General features: G+C 35.3%; 1 pseudogene; it reads left to right on the plus strand.

The window, feature by feature from the left end:
• Positions 1-3,162: 3,162 nt before the first annotated feature.
• On the plus strand, positions 3,163-3,261 carry LOC130872363 (U6 spliceosomal RNA; annotated as a pseudogene).
• The last annotated feature ends 16,381 nt before the right edge of the window (positions 3,262-19,642 follow it).

A 19,642-nucleotide genomic window follows, 5' to 3' on the forward strand; every position in this document is an offset into this window, starting at 1 on the left:
CAAACCACCTGGTATGATGGTAATAATTGTTTGACTAAATGATGCCCTTCATCTTACTGGTAAATCACACTGATGGAGGAGTTATTTTCATTGGTTAATAAAGAAACTGCCTTAGCCCATTTGATAGGCCAGCCCTTAGGTGGGTGGAGTAGACAGAACAGAATGCTGGGAGGAATTGAGGCAATCACCATGCCTCTCCTCTCTGGGTGGGACACGATGAAGCTCCGACCCAAGATGGACGTACACTAGAGTCTTCCTGGTGGGCCACAATCTTGTGGTGCTACACAGATTATTAGATGGGTTAGTCAAGATGTGAGATTTAGCCACGAAGAGGATGAAACTAATGGGCCAGGCAGTGTTTCAAAAAATACAGTTTGTGTGTTGTTATTTAGGGGCACAAGCTAGCCAGGTGGCTGTGAGCAGGGCAGCAGGAATGCAGCCCACTGCTCTTTCTACATCACATCTCCACTCTATGTATACTCAGATAAATTATCTCTCAAGTATATGACTATATGGATAAGAGGGAGAAAGTTCATATTGACCTTGAGTCAATGTTAAGGAAGATGAAATGGGACACAGTTCTGGTCCCAATCTTAGTAGGCCCAGGAATAGATCAGCCTTGATTCTTGGGAATCCAAAGATTAATGAACACAGTTCCCAGATGGACTTAGACCTAGGACCTTTGGAGAATTCTATATCTAGGCTGTAGATATACATTGACTACCTCTTAGAGGAAGTCCTACAGAATTGAAAGCGACTATACCTCCTTTTTATGTAAAAGAGATACTTTGCATGGCCTTATGGGAATTTGCTATTTCCATGTCAACCTATGGATAATTGGATAAATCTTTTCCATGGACAGAAACAAACAAACAAAAAACTCAAAGAAAGGAGAGAAAGGAGACATAGATCAGATGATTGGTATCAGTTTCTGTTTGTCTGGTCCCCATGACTGTCAGCATCAGTGGACTATTACTTCTTATGCTGGTGAGTCTACAGGTGTATACTTGCATCCTTGACTGCATTATCAACCATATCAGAAAATAAACTTAGTAATAAGGTAGTTAGTAATTCCTTACTACGAATGTCCTCTTAGAACAAGATGAGTCTAAAATTTGACTTATAAATACAGAACCTGTGGGGAATGTGACTGGGCAACACAGTTCAGAGGTTTCTCCATCTTCCATTCTTGCTGGGTCCATTCAACTTTAACCAGAATTCGATCTCCTTGATAAAGAACCCCACAGAAAATCAATCTATTCAATTGTAGGACCTAAGGTCAAGATGTCTGAGCTAGGTTATCTTAGCTTCTTTTAAAGTGCCATCTTGTACAGAACCCCTCCTGTTAACTGTTACACTGCTTGATTCTCTGAAGGCCCCATGTAGTTGCTGAGTGAAATGCCAGGATAAAGCTTTTACCTCTCAGAATCCTGTGATCTCGACACACAGGGCTATACTTAAGTCCTAAGTGTAGAGTGTGGTCTCAGCCATCTGGAATAAAGATTTTTCAGTTGGTTATAAACTGTGGCTGAATAGTCATCTTTTATGGGCTCCCCGTAACAATCTGAAATGTTATTTGCACAGAAAGTAAATTGAAAATATAAACAATGTCTGCCTAAATCTCAAAATAGTATTTGTTAAACAATATTATCTTATCAAAAATGTACCACTAATATTACTCAACAAAGTAACCTCATTAGAATGAATCTTTATTTTTTTAATGTTGACTACTGCAACAAAATATTAAAATACATTTTAATATAATTTACATAAACCTACAGTAGATTGGATGTGTCCAGAATTTCACAACCTAAGATCTTATAATTCTTGATTTTGACCTTACAAATCTCATGGCGCCTCAACTCCTGGGAAGCAGTGCTATTCTTTTAGATCTAAGACCAAAGCTCTCAGTCTGACTCTGCACAATTCTACTCAGTGACAAAAACCTAGGCTAGAGTTCACAGTTTTATACTAGGAGAATTTATTTTTATGGTAAAACCATATAAAGTCAAAATGAAAATGAAACCTGAGGAATTTGTTAATATTATGAAGAGTCAATCTCGAAGATTACATAACTTAGGAAATAGCATCTAAGGGACATTTTTTTTTATCAGAATGTGAAATTTTCTACAGTATCTAAAGCAAATTCAAAAGTATCAGCTTATGCACTTAATAAATTGCCGTGCTTGAACTAAGTTGACATAAAGGGAAGTAGCATCAGCCTGAACTCTATAGTCTCCATGATGATTGGATGCCACTATATGATGGAATAAGTTACAACTTTAATGTACAAATAATGAGCCTCTATTAAAATAAAGGATATCATCAATCAAAGCACTGTAGTATAACCATAAACTTGTGACAACATAATGGCCATGAGGACACAGCTTTATAAATCTTATATGGTGTAGTATCACTTCACTAAGAGACACTACTAAATACATCCCTGTGGAAATGAATTGTGAGTGTGATAAAAGTTCTGGAATATTCATTTAAGATAATAACTAGGTTCATCTTGTGATAGTCACTAGTTAACTTTTAATCTCACTTAGTCTTGAACCTTGCTTCAGTTCAGACAAATATCTAATTGCATTTCATTCTGAGTCTTCCACATGTCTAAAATACTATAGGAAAGAAAGGAGAAAGAGAGAGAATGCTTTAAGAAAACACGTATTCTCTCCTTAAGATAGGTTTAGTGTCTTCCCCCTCATTGTTTGTACTTGCTAAATTCATTTAAACCCTTATTCATTTAAACCAGATTTGCTGTCTTTGCTCAGAGTTGTAAAACTATTTGATATTCATTTCTTTGATTTGTGGATTTTATTATTTCCAGTAAAATTTCAATTCCAATTTAATAAAACTTTTAGGAAAAACAAGAAGTGATTTAGTATGGTACTTATAAAGCATTCCCTAAGCTTTTAGAAATAAAAATGTATAAGAGAACAGTAGAAATTAATGATATCTATTTAGCAGAAATTACATATCTACTGTTAAGCTCTTCTCTTCTATATGATGTCTCCTATAAGATTTACCTATTTAGAAATCTGTGATATACTCTTATGAAAATGACCTCATGCTACAGCTATAATACTTTTTCTAAAGTCATTTGATGTAATGCCATGTTAAACAGTATAAAAGGCATCCACTTAAGACTTCTAACCTATGCTCACTTTGGCAGCACATACACTAAATTGGAATGCTACAGAGAAGATTAGCATGCCCAAGGATGACACTCAAATTCATGAAGCATTAAAGAAAGACTTCTAAACTAAAATTAAGTAAAATTTAATTATCTTATAGTCATAGTTTTTAAAATGTCAATATGTACAAATACTGCTTAATTTTTTTAAAAAAATATGTGTGTATTCAATATGTAGAAATAAACCACTTAATCATCTTCCATTTATGAAAATCTGTACTGCTGATGTCAAATTTTTAGGTAGGATATAAATAATTAAGTGGCATGTGTTAATAAGAGCTATTCTGGTGCTTTAGCTATTACATCAAATCACATCATTCAGTTTTAGAAACAGTTTATAATCTCAGATTAGACATTATTACAAATAAAAGTAAATATTCATTAATTAATGCACAGTTGCCTTGAAATATACATCTTAACTGCAGCAGAAGATATTACAGAAAACCCACAGCAATGTTCAATATGAATGTTATGGAATTTTATTTAAAAAAAATTTAAAAATTTTTACATATATTACAACCCAACTACAGTTTACACTCTCCAACCTATCCCTAGTCTTCCCCATCTCACCTCTACCCAAGATCCACCAGCCCCTGTAGCTCTCCTCAGAAAAGAGAAGATCTCCCAGGGATTTCAACCAAACATAGCACATTATGCAACAATAATGCCATGAATGTACCATCATAGCGTGGCTGGAGAGGGTGACCCAGTAGGAAGAAAAGGTTCCCACAGGAGGCAAAAGAGTCAGAGACAGTCCTTGCTCCTACTTTTGGAGTCGCACAAGAACACAAAGTTATTCAGCCATATGTATACGTAGAGGATTTTAAACCATATAACAAAGTAGCCATATGAAGAAAACACGCCAATACAAAATCAAAATACTCACCATAATGTGAAACCCATAAATAATTATTATAATTGTCATATTGAAAGAAAATTAAAATAGTGAACAAAGTTTGCTTGTGAATGGCAGTATAAAGATTATTCAGTATCCGATAGGGTTATAACTAATACAACTCCTCATAAGTTCTATCAACTTCCCCCATCAAAGATATGAGATATCTTTAATGTGTTGTCATTCTTTTTATTACTTGACTGTTAATTTCCCTTTATTAATTAAATGAATAACCATATGACTGCATTGATCAAATACAAGCATTTAGAATAACATTCCCATATCATTTACATAATCTCATTAATTATTTATTCATTTATTCATTTTATGCTTTTTAAAATATTTTATTCATTTATCTAAATGAGTGCTCTACCTGCATGTACTTCTTTATTCCAAAAGAGGATATCAAATCCCACTGTATATGTTTGTGAATCATCATGCAGTTGCCAGAAACTGAACTCAGGACCTTGGGAAGAAAAGCTAGTGCTCTTAACTGCTGAGTAATCTCTCTGGATCCCTTATTTTATACTTTTCACTAAAACATTTAGTGTGGTAAGTGCTGATTTGTATAAACTATAAAATTATTCTACTAACATCTTTGAAAACTCAGATAGTATCTAAAGAGCATGTCATATCAACATCTACATTTTTTCAAGTATGTTATTAAAAGTGACATGATCATAAACTTACATGCATCCATGATTGACAGCATTGTAAAATATATGTAACAAAGAATCATGTAGCATTTGACATCTAGTAATTTCCCATCATTCAATTAAAAATGTAATTGTCCAAGTTAATTTGCAATGTTTCTAGCATTTAGAGAGAAAGTACAATGACACAGCATAATCATTTCATTGTATTTATTTTAAGCACACAAATGCTATGAAAATTAAGACAATACTCAATAATATGGTTTCAGTGTTAATCTTTTTAAATATTTAAATAACTTGAGAGATTTAAAAAAGACTTCAGATATTTTTCACTCTATATTTTAATCTTAAATATATTTTAATTACAATGTGTTATATCCAGAAATATGTATGACTATTAAAATACCCTAATGTTGTTTCCAAATACACCATTTCCAGTATATATCAGCAATTTAAATATAATTTTTGTTTGATTATATTTTATTCTGAAAGATTTTATAACATATTTTATTGTTTTATACTTGAGTAGCAAATTAAATAAATCAAGCAAGATCATTACACTCAAGTCATTGAAGTAGGTTTTGAAATTATACAATGTGTTTGATACTTTCCTCAGTATCAAACTGAGTTTTGACTTTTATGACAATGATTGTTCTTCATCAGTATTAATTAAATTGTGCTCGAGAAAAGATTTTTAATTTCCTTTAATCTCAGAATGAAGTACAAATTAATTCCTTTATTTTCATTATTATGAAACTTTCTTGCATAGACTGCTCAAAAGCTAGTAAAGATTAATGACCTAAGATATCTATTGAGTCAGTATTATATACTTGTACACCACATTAGTGAACTGTAGGATTCAAACTGGAATTATATTACAAAATTTGAAATTATATGTGTGTATCTTTCTTCTACTGTATTTAAATAAATGTTTAAAATGAACAATTTAAAAGTTCATTTCCTTTAAGTAACAATATGGTACATTTGACCAACAATGCTATTTTTAAAATACAATTTTAAAAGGCAGATAAGATTCCTCAGCTGGTTAAGGCATTATCATCAACCCAATGGCATGAATTCGATCCTTGCAACCCATATGAGAATGAGAGAAGTGACTTGCTCAAGCTGTCTTCCAACCTGAATGCTGTCTCCATGACATGTGCAACCACACACACACCAAAAAATTTTAAACATTTTAATAACAACAAATAAAATAAACTTCAACAGAAATGAAAAACAAACAAAACAACTGATATACACTTGATAAGAACAAAAATTCTATGATCAAAGCCATGTGCCACATAATATTTTGCAAAAGTATTTGTTTCTAAAAGAACAATATTTTATTCAAAGCTATGTATTCCTACTTTTCTTCTCTTTGTAGCTGCCAATGGCATTTCCCCAATTATAGCCTCATAGATAAGAAAGTAATTACACAAATTTTCAAAGCACAAGAGGTCTAAACTAGACTGACATACTCTTTTAGAAGCCAGGTGGCTGTTAAGGCAAGTCATTGGAATTCTTTCTCCTTTTATAAACACATGTGCAATTTACTTTTTCTTTAATGATCAACTTTAGGAATCAAAGAAGACATTTTATGTGGAAGTAGTTTAAAGAATTATGACAGTGTAAAATATGAAAACTTCATGTTGCAACTGAGGAAATTACTAGATAGGAACTAAAAACAAGAAAATACAGTTTCTGTTGGGCTAAAAAGACAATAAAATATTTCTGAAGAATTCATTTTTTTCTATTACAATTTGCAGAAAATTGGATATATTGTAAGTTATAACTAAAATTCGCTAAAACTTATAATTAATAAAATTAAAGCATTATATGTTCAATAAAAGGTAATACAATAACAGTTACTGAAATAATATTAAGGAGGCATGACCTGATGTAAAGGTTAGGGAATTTTGTGAGAGGAAAAACAAAGCTCTCAAATAAGGATTTGGAGCATACACATGAATTGTAGAAGATACTATGGAGCACCCACAGCTGCCAGCCCCTAAGAAATCCTTGCCAATGTTTTTTGCTAATCCACAAAGACCTGGGATATCACTGTTTTAGGATATTCCCTAAACTATGTGAACTATAACAAAATCCCAGAGCAACTAAACTTCATACTTCACTTTCAAATATTAAAATTTTCTATGTATAACTTATCTTTATTGCATTTTAGGTTACTTCTCTTGGATGGTCTGCTTCTAAGCTATATAATTTATAATGCTTAAAAGTTGATCTGTTTGTGTTGTTGAGCCACTAAGAATGACTACATGTCCAATGCATAATAATTTTATTTGATTGTATGGTTTGGCTTTTGTTGTGTCCTTTTAATTTTCTTAAAGAAAATGTATTTGTTTATTTTTGCTTGTCTTATTTTGTGGCTACAAATGTTCTTTAGGTACTTATGCATGTATGTATGTACGTTATCTGCATGTCTGGTGCCTGCTGGGATCAGTAGAGGGCACCGGATTTCCTAGAATTTGGTGTTATGGAGAGTCGTGTACCACCACGAGATGCTAGGAACAGTTCCTGAGACCTTGCCATAGAATAAAGGGATTTCAACTGCAGAGCTATCTCTCCAGCTCCTTACTTGGTCCTTGAAACACTTAATATTACTCTATTTTACACAACCTTCAATAATATCCACCTGTAACCTTGAATAATTTATATTTGCTAATTTAACACATTATTTTTCTTTTTATTAACCATTTTTAGTGGAGTTGAGATTTAGTATTTGAGGAGCAATGTTTATTTTTCAAAATGTGCCAAATCTGAGAGAAGACAAGAAATCTAAGAGACTATTAAAGCAGTTTTATTAAAGATACCAAGAAATTGTAAAAAGTCTACAAAAATTTTCAGAATTGTTTAAAGTGAGAAGTGACAATCCTGTTGAAGTCATGAGAGCTATGTCATTACTTTACTTTCTAATAATAGCTGTTTTTTAAAGTTTTGAAGAATATAAAGTACTTTCAGTCTGGACAGCACTTATAATATTTTGGCATTCAATAATTCTAAAAATAATCGCACACAATTAACTTATGCTTAATCGTTCTGAGAACAGATGGCAAAGTTAAACAGAATTTGCATATTTGGAATCAAAAAGAAGGATTGTGATTAAAAATTCATATGAAATTCTTTAACAGAATCTCTACATTTCCAGACTATAGCACAGATTCTAATCTTACTTAATAATAAAAACCAGGATTCAATCTATCAAGGCCTGAAAGTTGGAGGATCAGAGAAGCAGAGCAGTCAGTCACTACCAACGCTCAGACGAAGGGGCCTATTCTGCCCTCAGACTGCTGCTTCAGACTGTTGCCTCAGACTGAATCCATTTCTACCAAACCTCAGACTGCACTGTGCTCCCGTCTCTTCCCACTTCATCTTTATCTCTCCACCAAGCTATATCTCTCTACTTCCCAAGTGCTGGAATTAAAGGAGTGGGACACCAAAATTTTGGGATTAAAGGAGGGAGTTACCACTGCCTGACCACTAGAGGCTTAGCTCTGTACTCTGATCTTCAGACAAGCTTTATTCGTTAAAAACACAAGCAAACTATCACTACACCAGACAAAAAGAGATTATGTAAGTTCTTAATTTTTACCTTTTCAGTTTCACATTCATTCTCACATTAAGAAGCTAAATATTTCACTTTGTTCGTGTTATAGTCATATAATTATCAGGTCATTTATTTTATTTTATTTTTTTTGCACTCCGTCCTGGTCTGCATTTTAGTGTACATGGTTATAGATGACAAGTGTTTCATATGCTTGCAGATAGTAAATTTCTTATTGATGGGTATGAATAAACAAGCCATCAATCCATATTTTGAAGAAATAAATCAGTCTACTGATTTGACTTCGTGACTTATTTAACAGCACACCATCACACTCATGACCTAAGTACATTATAAACTCTTACTTTAAAAACACTACCAAACTATTGTGTTTATGTATAGTGAGAAGATTACGTGTCTAACTCACTTGAATCTCATTTTAGATAACAAAAACATCTGAAGATATTTGCATACAAGAATCATGATAAAGACTGAATGAGTGGTATTTGTGAAAATATACATGCAAGCAGTTGTGTGTGTAACAGCAATTAATGGGCAAGGAGTCATGAATTTGAAAGAGATTGAAGAAGGGGATATGGTTGGGTGTGAAGAGAGGAAAAGGAAGGGGTAATTATGCAATTACATTATATTCTAAAAAGTTACAAAGATATCAACTATATTTCCTCTATTTTCTATCCCTGAATATCTATATCAGATGGGAAGGTTGTTGTGGATGGGTTGGGTAAACTATCTTGGATTAATGAGAGGGCTCGATATTTTCATAAGAGGCTTTGAAATGTAAGAGGAAGGCAAGACAGCCTGGAAGTGAGCCATAAGCCATTCTCCAGTGGATGTACAGAGCTTGTGAAAGTTTGGGCAGTGTCATCAAAGAGACACTCTCTGCCTCTATTCTCCTGGTGAAGAATGAATGTAACTTTGTTCCCATAGTTATTACAATGTAATGGAGACAATTTCAGGATTTTAACTGCATAATTATAAGGTAATGTTGCTGTTTTATAAAGCTACTGAATTAATGGTTAATGACACAATATGCCTAGGAAGCAGATACATCTCTTGTTTCTCCTAATATATTTTACCTCAGCACAATCAACAAACCTGTAATCGGTTATATGCCTTAACCATGTGCCTATTACCTATTAAAAGCTTCCTAAGACCTTTAACTTCTTCTGTTAATATTTGCAACTATTGTTGAATCATAACATCATTCTTAAGAATATCATGAATATTCAATACATGGATTTATTTTAATTAAAAATTGAAAATTTTAATTATTTGTAAGTCTAAATTTATTTTCTTTTCATGAATCAATATAATAAAACATTTACTTCATAGTCTTTTGATTTTTTATTGAAAAATGTCTGCTATGTAATATATTCTGATTCATGTTTTTTCCTCCCCCAACTCCTTTCAGTCTTTCTCACCTCCTTATATACAGAACTCTAAGTGCATTATTTCTTTTTTATAAAACAATAATAAAAATAACAAAATGATGTGTGTATGTAGTGACAAGCAAGTGGGTTTTCTCATGATCACAGAACTATCTACCACACTTTGAAGACTTAAAGTCAGATGATTCTGGCTTCACATTCTTTGTTATTATGTTGTACTCCTGTTGGGAACACAAACTCGCATTAAATACTAACTCCATATGACAGAGATAAACTCTATGACAGAGATACTAACTCCATATACTCCCAATACTAACTCCACGTGACAGAGATAGTTTAATATTACAGAAAGGTCAATAGATTAAACTGAGATACAAACTGAGTTCTTTCTTGTTTTTGAAAAGCATATTTTGAATACTGATGAATTTAGACATTGTCAATCTCAGAAGCACACTGTCAAGTTCTTGCTCCAACAATGTCTCTAAAATTTGACGCATCTCTCATTTTCTGCATAAGGACCATATAAGTGCTAGCCATATTAGTGAAGCATATTCCTATTATCTCTTTCCATTCTAGCAGTGCAGAATGAAGAACCTCACCAATATATGATATTTTAAGTATATTTGTATATGTGTGTGTACACATACATATACTTAACATAGATAAACCTACAGACAGACAGAAGGAGAGATAGATAGAGACACTTTCAGTATGCAACTGTGTGGTTTAAACAAGTACCTGGGTATATTTTTTGTGTGTCTGACTAATGTTTCTTATTGCTGGATATATAAACAATTTTAAATTAATCATGAACAAAATATAGAATAGTACACCCTCTACCCTGCATAACAAGAATACATTTTCTATCTTTCTTTTAACTGGGTGGTTACAAGTACCTTTAGCTTGCGTCTGACTAATGTTTTTTATTGTTGGAAGAATAATGTTGGTAAACAGTTGAAACTAAAATGTGTACCCTTCCATCTCCTCTTCTTCTTAGATTTTTATAAATACAGAGTCTGCCTATATAACCTAGGCTTTCCTCAGAGTCATTCACTGTGTGCTCAAAACTGACACCAAATATGTTATACTCCTGATTCAGTTTCCCATGTACTGACACTACAGGTATTTATCATAAACACTGGTCATTTTTTTCCCTTCAAAACTTTCCTTAATTCCTTTCTTTTATAAAAGAGAAACTGTATTTTTAAAAGTAAAAGCATTCAAAATGCTGGAAAGTAGGAAAGAAAGAAGGTGAAAAAAAGGAAGGGATAGTCCCCATAAAATTCCCTTATAGTAAAATTTAAAAGATTTGGTTATGATAGGATAGATGAGATATATGAATAATTAAAAAGGTATTTTAAATAATAAAGCAGATAAAAGACATAAAATGTATAATATTTTACATACCAGATAATATAACAGAATAAATTTTAGAAATGTCATTTCTAAAAATAGCATGTCATTCTATGTTGGGCTGTTTCCAATTTTAAGCAAGCTATAGAAGGAAGCATGGGATGGGACTACACATTTCTATAAGTGATATATAATTCATAGAACCAATAGAATGCATCATAGATAAAATATTGTAAGAGAAAACAAATTACAAATTTAATAGAACTATTAATAACCTTTTTAAAAAATTAAAACATTCTTTCATGTTATATAAAAGGTTCTATTCATAAAACCAATTATACCAATATATATACTAAAAACTTTTTTTATAAATATCAAGAGCATACTTTCTTAAATGAATGAAACGATACAACTCTTACAAATTATTTATTTTGCAACTTACAATTCAAAGCATAATTAGTTCAAAATTAGTATCTTAAAAGGTGCTCTATATAGAGTTCTTACTATATCTGTTGCAGAGTTCTCGCATGCTCAGCACACTAACTCGAGCCACTCAGGTTTCCTCTTTGATGTGCCTTGGTGCAGGTCTTCATCTATGTGTTCACCAGAAGAATGTCTGTCTGCTGTTTGTTTTGTATATTTAAATTCTGCAAATAAAGAAATTGCAGTCATTCTGGAAAATGTACTACTTTTTATCTCTCCTGTACAACTCTGAAATAAAACAAAGGAGGTTTAAGCAGAAAAATTTAAAGTAACTTAAAAGGGACAGAAGAGTCAAGCTGTCGGTTTCGTTTTACCTTGATCCTTTCTTTCTTCCTTACTCTGCTTTTTCATTTAATAATCTTTGATATGATCAAAGTTTTGTCTTTGAAAGAGTCAAAGTACAAGTAATTGATAGCTACAACATACTCTGCCATTCTCCTTTTCAATTATAGCTTTAACTGAAAACTTAAAAATGTACTTATCAATTGTCATTAATGTATGCAGTGTAATGGGTTTATAATACTAAAATATTTAGCTAATATTGCTTGTTAATATGAAGATGATTTATGTACAAAAGTAGCAAAGTATGAAAGAAAATAAATAGAACAGAACAATCAAATAATTTTTTTTTAAAAAAAAGAACAGCCTGTTGTTTTCAAACTGCTTCTTTCAGTTCTGTTGATAATCTTTGCCTGAAGTATAAATATTGAGTGGAAAATCACTATGTTAAAATATATTACGCACTATGGATATGCAATAGCAGTAAGGGTTATAATTAACCAAAAAGGTCTACTTGTGTGTGTGTGTGTGTGACTATTATCATATTATAAATAAGTCGTTATGTTAGAATTAAATTAGAAAATATTTCAAAAATTGACATTTTCTTTCACTAAACTTAACACATTAGGTTATAAAATTGGGTATATAGTAGATACATTGTTTCCTCACATCCACATATTAAAATCCCAACTTCTCATTATGATGTTGTGATATTTGGAGATGGTTGTTGCCAAGAACTTAGGTAAGATAAAAAAATGAGCATGGGACTCTCAGTATATGATCAAGACCTTTAGATTCCCTATACTCAGCTGCCCAAGGAACTAACTGGGGACATCGCCCTGGGCACCTGGGAACCCCTCTAGGACAAGTCTCTTGCCAACCTTAAGATGGATCCCTTAATTAAGATATGTGCTTCCCTGCTCCCCTATCCGCCCTTCCTTTATCCCAATCATCCCGTTTCCCCAAGATCCCCCCATCCTCCCTTTCCCACTTTGCTCTCCCCATCTCCCCCTACCCCCATCCCGCCCAACCCCCAAGATCCCAATTTTTTGCCCGGCAATCTTGTCTACTTCCCCTATCCAGGAGGATAACTATATGTTTTTCTTTGGATTCACCTTCTCATTTAGCTTCTTTAGGATCACAAACTATAGACTCAATGACCTTTATTTCTGGCTAGAAATCAATTATGAGTGAATACATCCCATGTTCCTTTTTTGATTCTGGGTTACCTCACTCAGGATAGTGTTTTCTATTTCCATCCATTTGCATGCAAAATTCGAGAAGTCATTTTTTTTTATTTATTTATTTTTTTTTATTGAAAAAAAGATTTTCCCACTTCCTCCTCGCCTCCCATTTCCCTCCCCCTCCTCCCGCCCCTCTCCCCCTCCCCCCCACTCCTCTTCTCCTCCCTCTCCAGTCCCAAGAGCAGTCAGGGTTCCCTGCCCTGTGGAAAGTCCAAGGTCCTCCCACCTCTATCCAGGTCTAGGAAGGTGACCATCCAAACTGTCTACGCTCCCACAAAGCCAGAACATAAAGTAGGATCAAAACCCCGTGCCATTCTCCTTGGCCTCTAGTGGGGCAGATCTATTGGGAGCTCACCAAGGCCAGCTGGACTGCGACTGAAAAAGCCATGGGGTAAAACCGGACTCTCCGAACATGGCCGACAATGAGAGCTGATGAACTCATTGTTTTTTACCGCTGAGTAGTATTCTAATGTGTATATATTCCACACTTTCTTCATCCATTCTTCCATTGAAGGACATCTAGGTTGTTTCCAGGTTCTGGCTATTACAAATAATGCTGCTATGAATATAGATGAACAAATGCTTTCGTCATATGATAGGGCATCTCTTGGGTATATTCCCAAGAGTGGTATTGCTGGGTCCAGGGGTAGGTTGATCCCGAATTTCCTGAGAAACCGCTACACTGATTTCAAAAGTGGTTGCACAAGTTTGCATTCCCACCAGCAATGAATGAGGGTACCCCTTCCTCCACAACCTCTCCAGCAAAGACTATCATTGGTGTTTTTGATTTTAGCCATTCTGACAGGCATAAGGTGATATCTCAAAGTTGTTTTGATTTGCATTTCCCTGATCACTAAGGAGGTTGAGCATGACCTTAAGTGTCTTTTGGCCATTTGAACTTCTTCTGTTGAGAATTCTCTGTTCAGCTCAGTGCCCCATTTTATAATTGGGTTGATTAGCCTTTTAAAGTCTAGTTTCTTGAGTTCTTTATATATTTTGGAGATCAGACCTTTGTCTGTTGCGGGGTTGGTGAAGATCTTCTCCCAGTCAGTAGGCTGCCTTTTTGTCTTAGTGACAGTGTCCTTTGCTTTACAGAAGCTTCTCAGTTTCAGTAGGTCCCATTTATTCAATGTTGCCCTTAATGTCTATGCTGCTGTGGTTATACATAGGAAGCGATCTCCTGTGCCCATATGTTGCAAGGTACTTCCCACTTTCTCTTCTATCAGGTTCAGTGTGTTCAGGTTGATATTGAGGTCTTTAATCCATTTGGACTTGAGTTTTGTGTATGGTGATAGATATGGGTCTATTTTCATTCTTCTACAGGTTGACATCCAGTTGTGCCAGCACCATTTGTTGAAGATGCTTTCTTTCTTCCATTGTATACTTTTAGCTCTTTTATCGAAAACGAGGTGTTCATAGGTTTGTGGGTTAAAATCCGGGTCTTCTATACGATTCCATTGGTCGACTTCTCTGTTTTTATGCCAATACCACGCTGTTTTCATTACTGTAGCTCTGTAATAGAGTTTGAAGTCAGGGATGGTAACGCCTCCAGAAGTTCCTTTATTGTATAAGATTGTTTTGGCTATCCTGGGTTTTTTGTTTTTCCATATAAAGTTCATTATTGTCCTCTCAAGATCTGTGAAGAATTTTGATGGGACCTTGATGGGGATTGCATTGAATCTATAAATTGCCTTTGGTAGAATTGCCATTTTTACTCTGTTGATCCTCCTTGGGCAGCTGAGGGAAGGGAGCCTGAAATGGCCCTATCCTATAGCCATACTGATGAATATCTTGCATATCACCATAGAACCTTCATCTGGCGTTGGATGAAGATAGAGACAGAGTCCGACATTGGAGCACCCGAACGAGCTCCCAAGATCCCAATGAGGAACAGAAGGAGGGAGAACATGAGCAAGGAAGTCAGGACCGTGAGGGGCGCACCCACCCACTGAGACAGTGGAGTTGATCTATTGGGAGCTCACCAAGACCAGCTGGATTGTGACTGAAAAAGAATGGAATAAAACTGGACTCTCTGAACATGGCGGACAATGAGGGCTGATGAGAAGCCAAGGACAATGGGACTGGGTTTTGCTCCTACTTCATGTTCTGGCCTTCTGGGAGCCTAGCCAGTTTAGATCTCACCTTCCTAGACCTGGATGGAGGGGGGAGTACCTTGGACTTTCCACAGGGCAGGGAACCCTGACTGCTCTTTGGACTGGAGAAGGAGGGGGAGAGGAGTAGGGGGAGGGAGAGAGGAGGGGGAGGAGGGGGAGGGAAATGGGAGACTGGGAGGCGGCGGAATTTTTTTTTCAATAAAAAAGAAAAAAATGTCAACGATGTCAAGGAGAATTAAAAATGTGAGGAACAAGTATGATAGATTCAAAAAAAACTTAATAAAATGCACAGGTGATCCTCATAGGAAGAAAGCAACCGAGAAAACAAATTCTAGAACAGTAGAAATTCAAATATGAGCAGCATTTCATACTATGGAATATGATAGGTAGAGTCACAAATTGAATAAAACAATTTGTATAATAAAAAAGACCTTTAGTAGAACATATGCAATCTTTCTTTCTGTGAAATTATATCAACAGAAAACAGTCATTCTGGGAAGATTTTGTGAGTAAAGTGAGGAGAAAATATGCTCCTATTGTTTTAGCCTTACAAGTGTTCTATTTAGAGCTTCTCCTACCAACATACTTTTTGTCTGTTGAAAAACACTATTTAGACTGCTAGGGATATGAGAAATAGAGAGGGGGGAGACCATCTGTGGTGTAGAGGGGTAAAAGAAAAATATTTCACCAAAGGAAATGTACACATTTTTTTTCTCATTTCTATGCCATCATCAAACAATGCAGAGAAACCAGAAAATGGTGATATGTAAGATATTCATCAGTGTGGCTATGGGATAAGGTCAGTTCAGGCATCCTCTCCTCTGCTGGCCAAGGGCCTAGCTAGGGACATCTCCTTGGACATCTGGGAGCCCCTCTAGAGTCAAGTCTCTTGCCAACCCTAAAATGGCTCCCTTAATTAGGATATCTTCTTCCCTGCTCCCGTATCCACCCTTCTTCCATCTCAACCATCCCATTCCCCCAAACTCTTCCCAGTTTTCCCCTTATCCTTTCTCCCCTTCCATCGAACCCACCCCCACCTGTGCTCCCAACTTTTGCCAGGCAATTCTGTCTACTTCCAGTATCCAGGGGGGGAAATACATATTTTTTTATTTGGGTTCACCTTCTTATTTAGCTTCTCCAGGACCACGAATTATAGGCTCAGTGTCCTTTGTTTATGGCTAAAATCCACTTATGAGTGAGTACATACCATATTCATCTTTTTTGGGTCTGGGTTATCTCACTCAGTAAAGTGTTTTCAATTTCCATCCATTTGCATTCAAAATTCAAGATGTCATTGTTTTTTTACCTCTGAGTAGAACTCTAAAGTGTATATGTGCCACTTGAAATCACTTGAAAAATGAGTGAGCACAAATGTTGTCTCAAGAAGAATGAGATAATATAAATAATTCCCTACTGATTAAAAAGAACCCCATATAAGCATCCTCCTGAATATTAACCTTCATCAGGCGATGAAAGAAGACAGAGACAGAGACCAACATTGGAGCACTGGACTGAAGTCTCACGATCCAAAGGAGGAGCAGGAGAGTGAGCACAAGCAAGAAACTCAGGACCGCGAGGGGTGCACCCACACACTGAGGCAATGGGGATGTTCTATCGGAAACTCACCAAGGCCAGCTGGCCGGGGTCTGAAAAAGCATGGGACAAAACCGGTCTCGCTGAACATAACGGACAATGAGGACTACTGAGAACTGAAGAACAATGGCAATGGGTTCTTGATCCTATTGCATGTAATGGCTTTGTGGGAGCCCAGGTAGTTTGGATGCTCACCTTAATAGACCTGGATGGAGGTGGGTGGTCCTTGGACCTCCCACAGGGCAGAGAAACCTGCTTGCTCTTTGGGCTGAGGAGGGAGGAAGACTTGATTGGGGGAGGGGGAGGGAATGGGAGGTGTTGGCAGGGAAGAGGCAGAAATCTTTAATAATTAAATAAATTAATTAATAAAAAAAGCCAAAAAAAAAGAACCCTATACTCAGAAGCTGTGTTGTCCAGTGTTGCCATTTTTTTAGATATATTCAGGCCATTCATCACCTTCATAAATTTTAAGTCACTTAGACATAAATATCAGTAGCACAATAGTTGCTGCAATTTTAGTCAATGCTCTTGTCATTGTATTAAAAAAGTTACAGAAAGGGTATCATCAGTTGCATTTGACTCGTATCTGATATTCCACATATTTTCATTTTATTTTTTAATTACTTATCCTAATTTGAGAGACTGTAATATAGTTACATAGTTTTCTCCATCTCTTTACTACTTCCAGATTCCCATATATCTTTATTTGCTTTCTTTGAAATCCTTGATTATTTTTACTAATTGTTATTATATACATATATAAATGGTATTATATTTTCCTAAGTATATAAATGCACCCTGCTCAGTCTGTATAATCTTGTTTGTATGTATGTTCTCTGGAATTATCTTTGGTTATTGAATACCAGTTGTTATGTTCTTTCCTTGGAAAGACATATTCTTTTTCTATCAATATTTTTTAGTAACCTGTATTTCTTTGTGTATAGTTGTGAGCTCTCAGTTTTCCCCCATCTACTTTGGAAAGTCTTATTTTTTTTTTTGTTACACTCATGTTTGGACAGTTGTTTCAGTGAGACTATGTGGCTATAGCATTTGATATTACTTGGAAATAAAATCTCACAGGAAACTCCATGATCCTCATCCTCTTACAATTTTTCCATCCCTACTTTGCAATGTTCCTTGAATGTTAGATGCTTGAGAGATTTGTAAACATATCCATTGGATTTATGCTCCAAAATTTTGCACTTTTGTCAGTTGTTATTTTCTGTAATGGTCCCTGTCTATTGCAAAGAGATATTTCCTTGATGAGGGGCGATAACTATGCTTATTTGTATAATTATAATTATATAGGTTATATTTATGGGCAATGCTAGTTTAATAAAGTGCCTATAGGTTCTCCTCCAAGATCCTTGATTTTGCTAACACTGGTGGTTGGTTAGTTAATCAGGCATGATTTGTCTGTTGTTCATAAGCCTACAAAGAGAACTGTTGGTTGCTGTCATAGTTATGGTTTGATTGTTGTGAACAGACATCATGATCACAGCAGCTCCTATAAAGGAAACCAGTCAATTGGAACTGGCTTATAGTTCAGAGGTTTAGTTCATTGGCATCATGGCAGGAAGCACAGTGGTTATGCAGGCAGACATGGTGCAGAAGAGAAAGTTGGGACTTCTAAATCAGAATCTATATGCATCAGGAGAAGAGTTTTCCACTGGGATAGGCTTGGGCTTCTAAATCTCCAAAGTGCACCATCAGTGACATACTTTCTCCAACAAGGCCACACCACTGAAAGATGCCATTTGAGCCTATTGAGACCTTTTCACTCAAACCAATGCAGTTTCTGCCAAAGTGTGAGTCTCACCACTAAACCTTTAGAATTACCTTGCCTGATGGTTGTTTCTGTGACTCCCAGACAACATAGCTGCACAGTACTGTTGGTTGTTTTCCTCTTTGGGAAGTGTGCATGTTTCCTTCACGTGCCATGGAAGCAAAATTTTTCTCTAAATCCTGTACTGCACGCTGTGACCTACATATAATACAAAATTAAGCGCATGATTTATCACAGATGACATGCAATCAATAGATTTAAGGCACAGAAATTTCTGTATCTTAATGAGTGAATCTTTACAATCATGTCATACATCAAAGCACAAATGAAATTCAATTGAAGAGAGGGAGGAGGGATCATATGAGCAAGGAAACTCAAGATCATGATAGGGAAAACCACAGAGAAAGTTAATCCAAGCTAGTGGGAGCTTAAGGAGAACCGGCATGGGACCCAGCTAGGTCTTATGACTATGGGTTACAGTTGTGTGGTTTGACCTTTTGGGGGTTGGGTTGCAGTGGAACCAGAACTTATCATGAGTACATGAACTAGATTTTTGGAGCCCATTTCCTATGGTAGAATACTTGGTGAGTCTTGATACAAGGGGTTCCTTGGTCTTGCCACAACTTGGTATGCCAGAATTTGTTGACTACCCAATGAAGGCCTTATCGCCTCTGAGGAGTGAATAGGGATGGGAAGGAGGGAAAGTGCGGAACCAGCAGAATAGGAGGGATAGGAAACTGGAGTTGGTATGCAAAAGAAAAAAATAAATTCAAAAAATGAAAAAAATCATTAATTTCATTTAGATCATTCTACAACATTGCAACATACAAAAAGATATGAAGGGTAGAATAATGAGTCATGAGTATCAACCAAAGTATGCCTTCCCCTCATCTGAAATTCACTTGGCTTCATCTTCCAACATACGACTAATGAATTAGTTTAATTACTCTATGTGACTTTTGATGCTAACATGACATATGTTTTTTTATGATGTTCTACTTGAGTTATCTTGTTATTTGTATATTTCCTTGTAAGACTTTGAAGATTGTTCATAACCAAACTAATGAAGCAC

This window comes from Chionomys nivalis, chromosome 3 (assembly GCF_950005125.1).
Source record: "Chionomys nivalis chromosome 3, mChiNiv1.1, whole genome shotgun sequence".
Lineage (NCBI taxonomy): Eukaryota > Metazoa > Chordata > Mammalia > Rodentia > Cricetidae > Chionomys > Chionomys nivalis.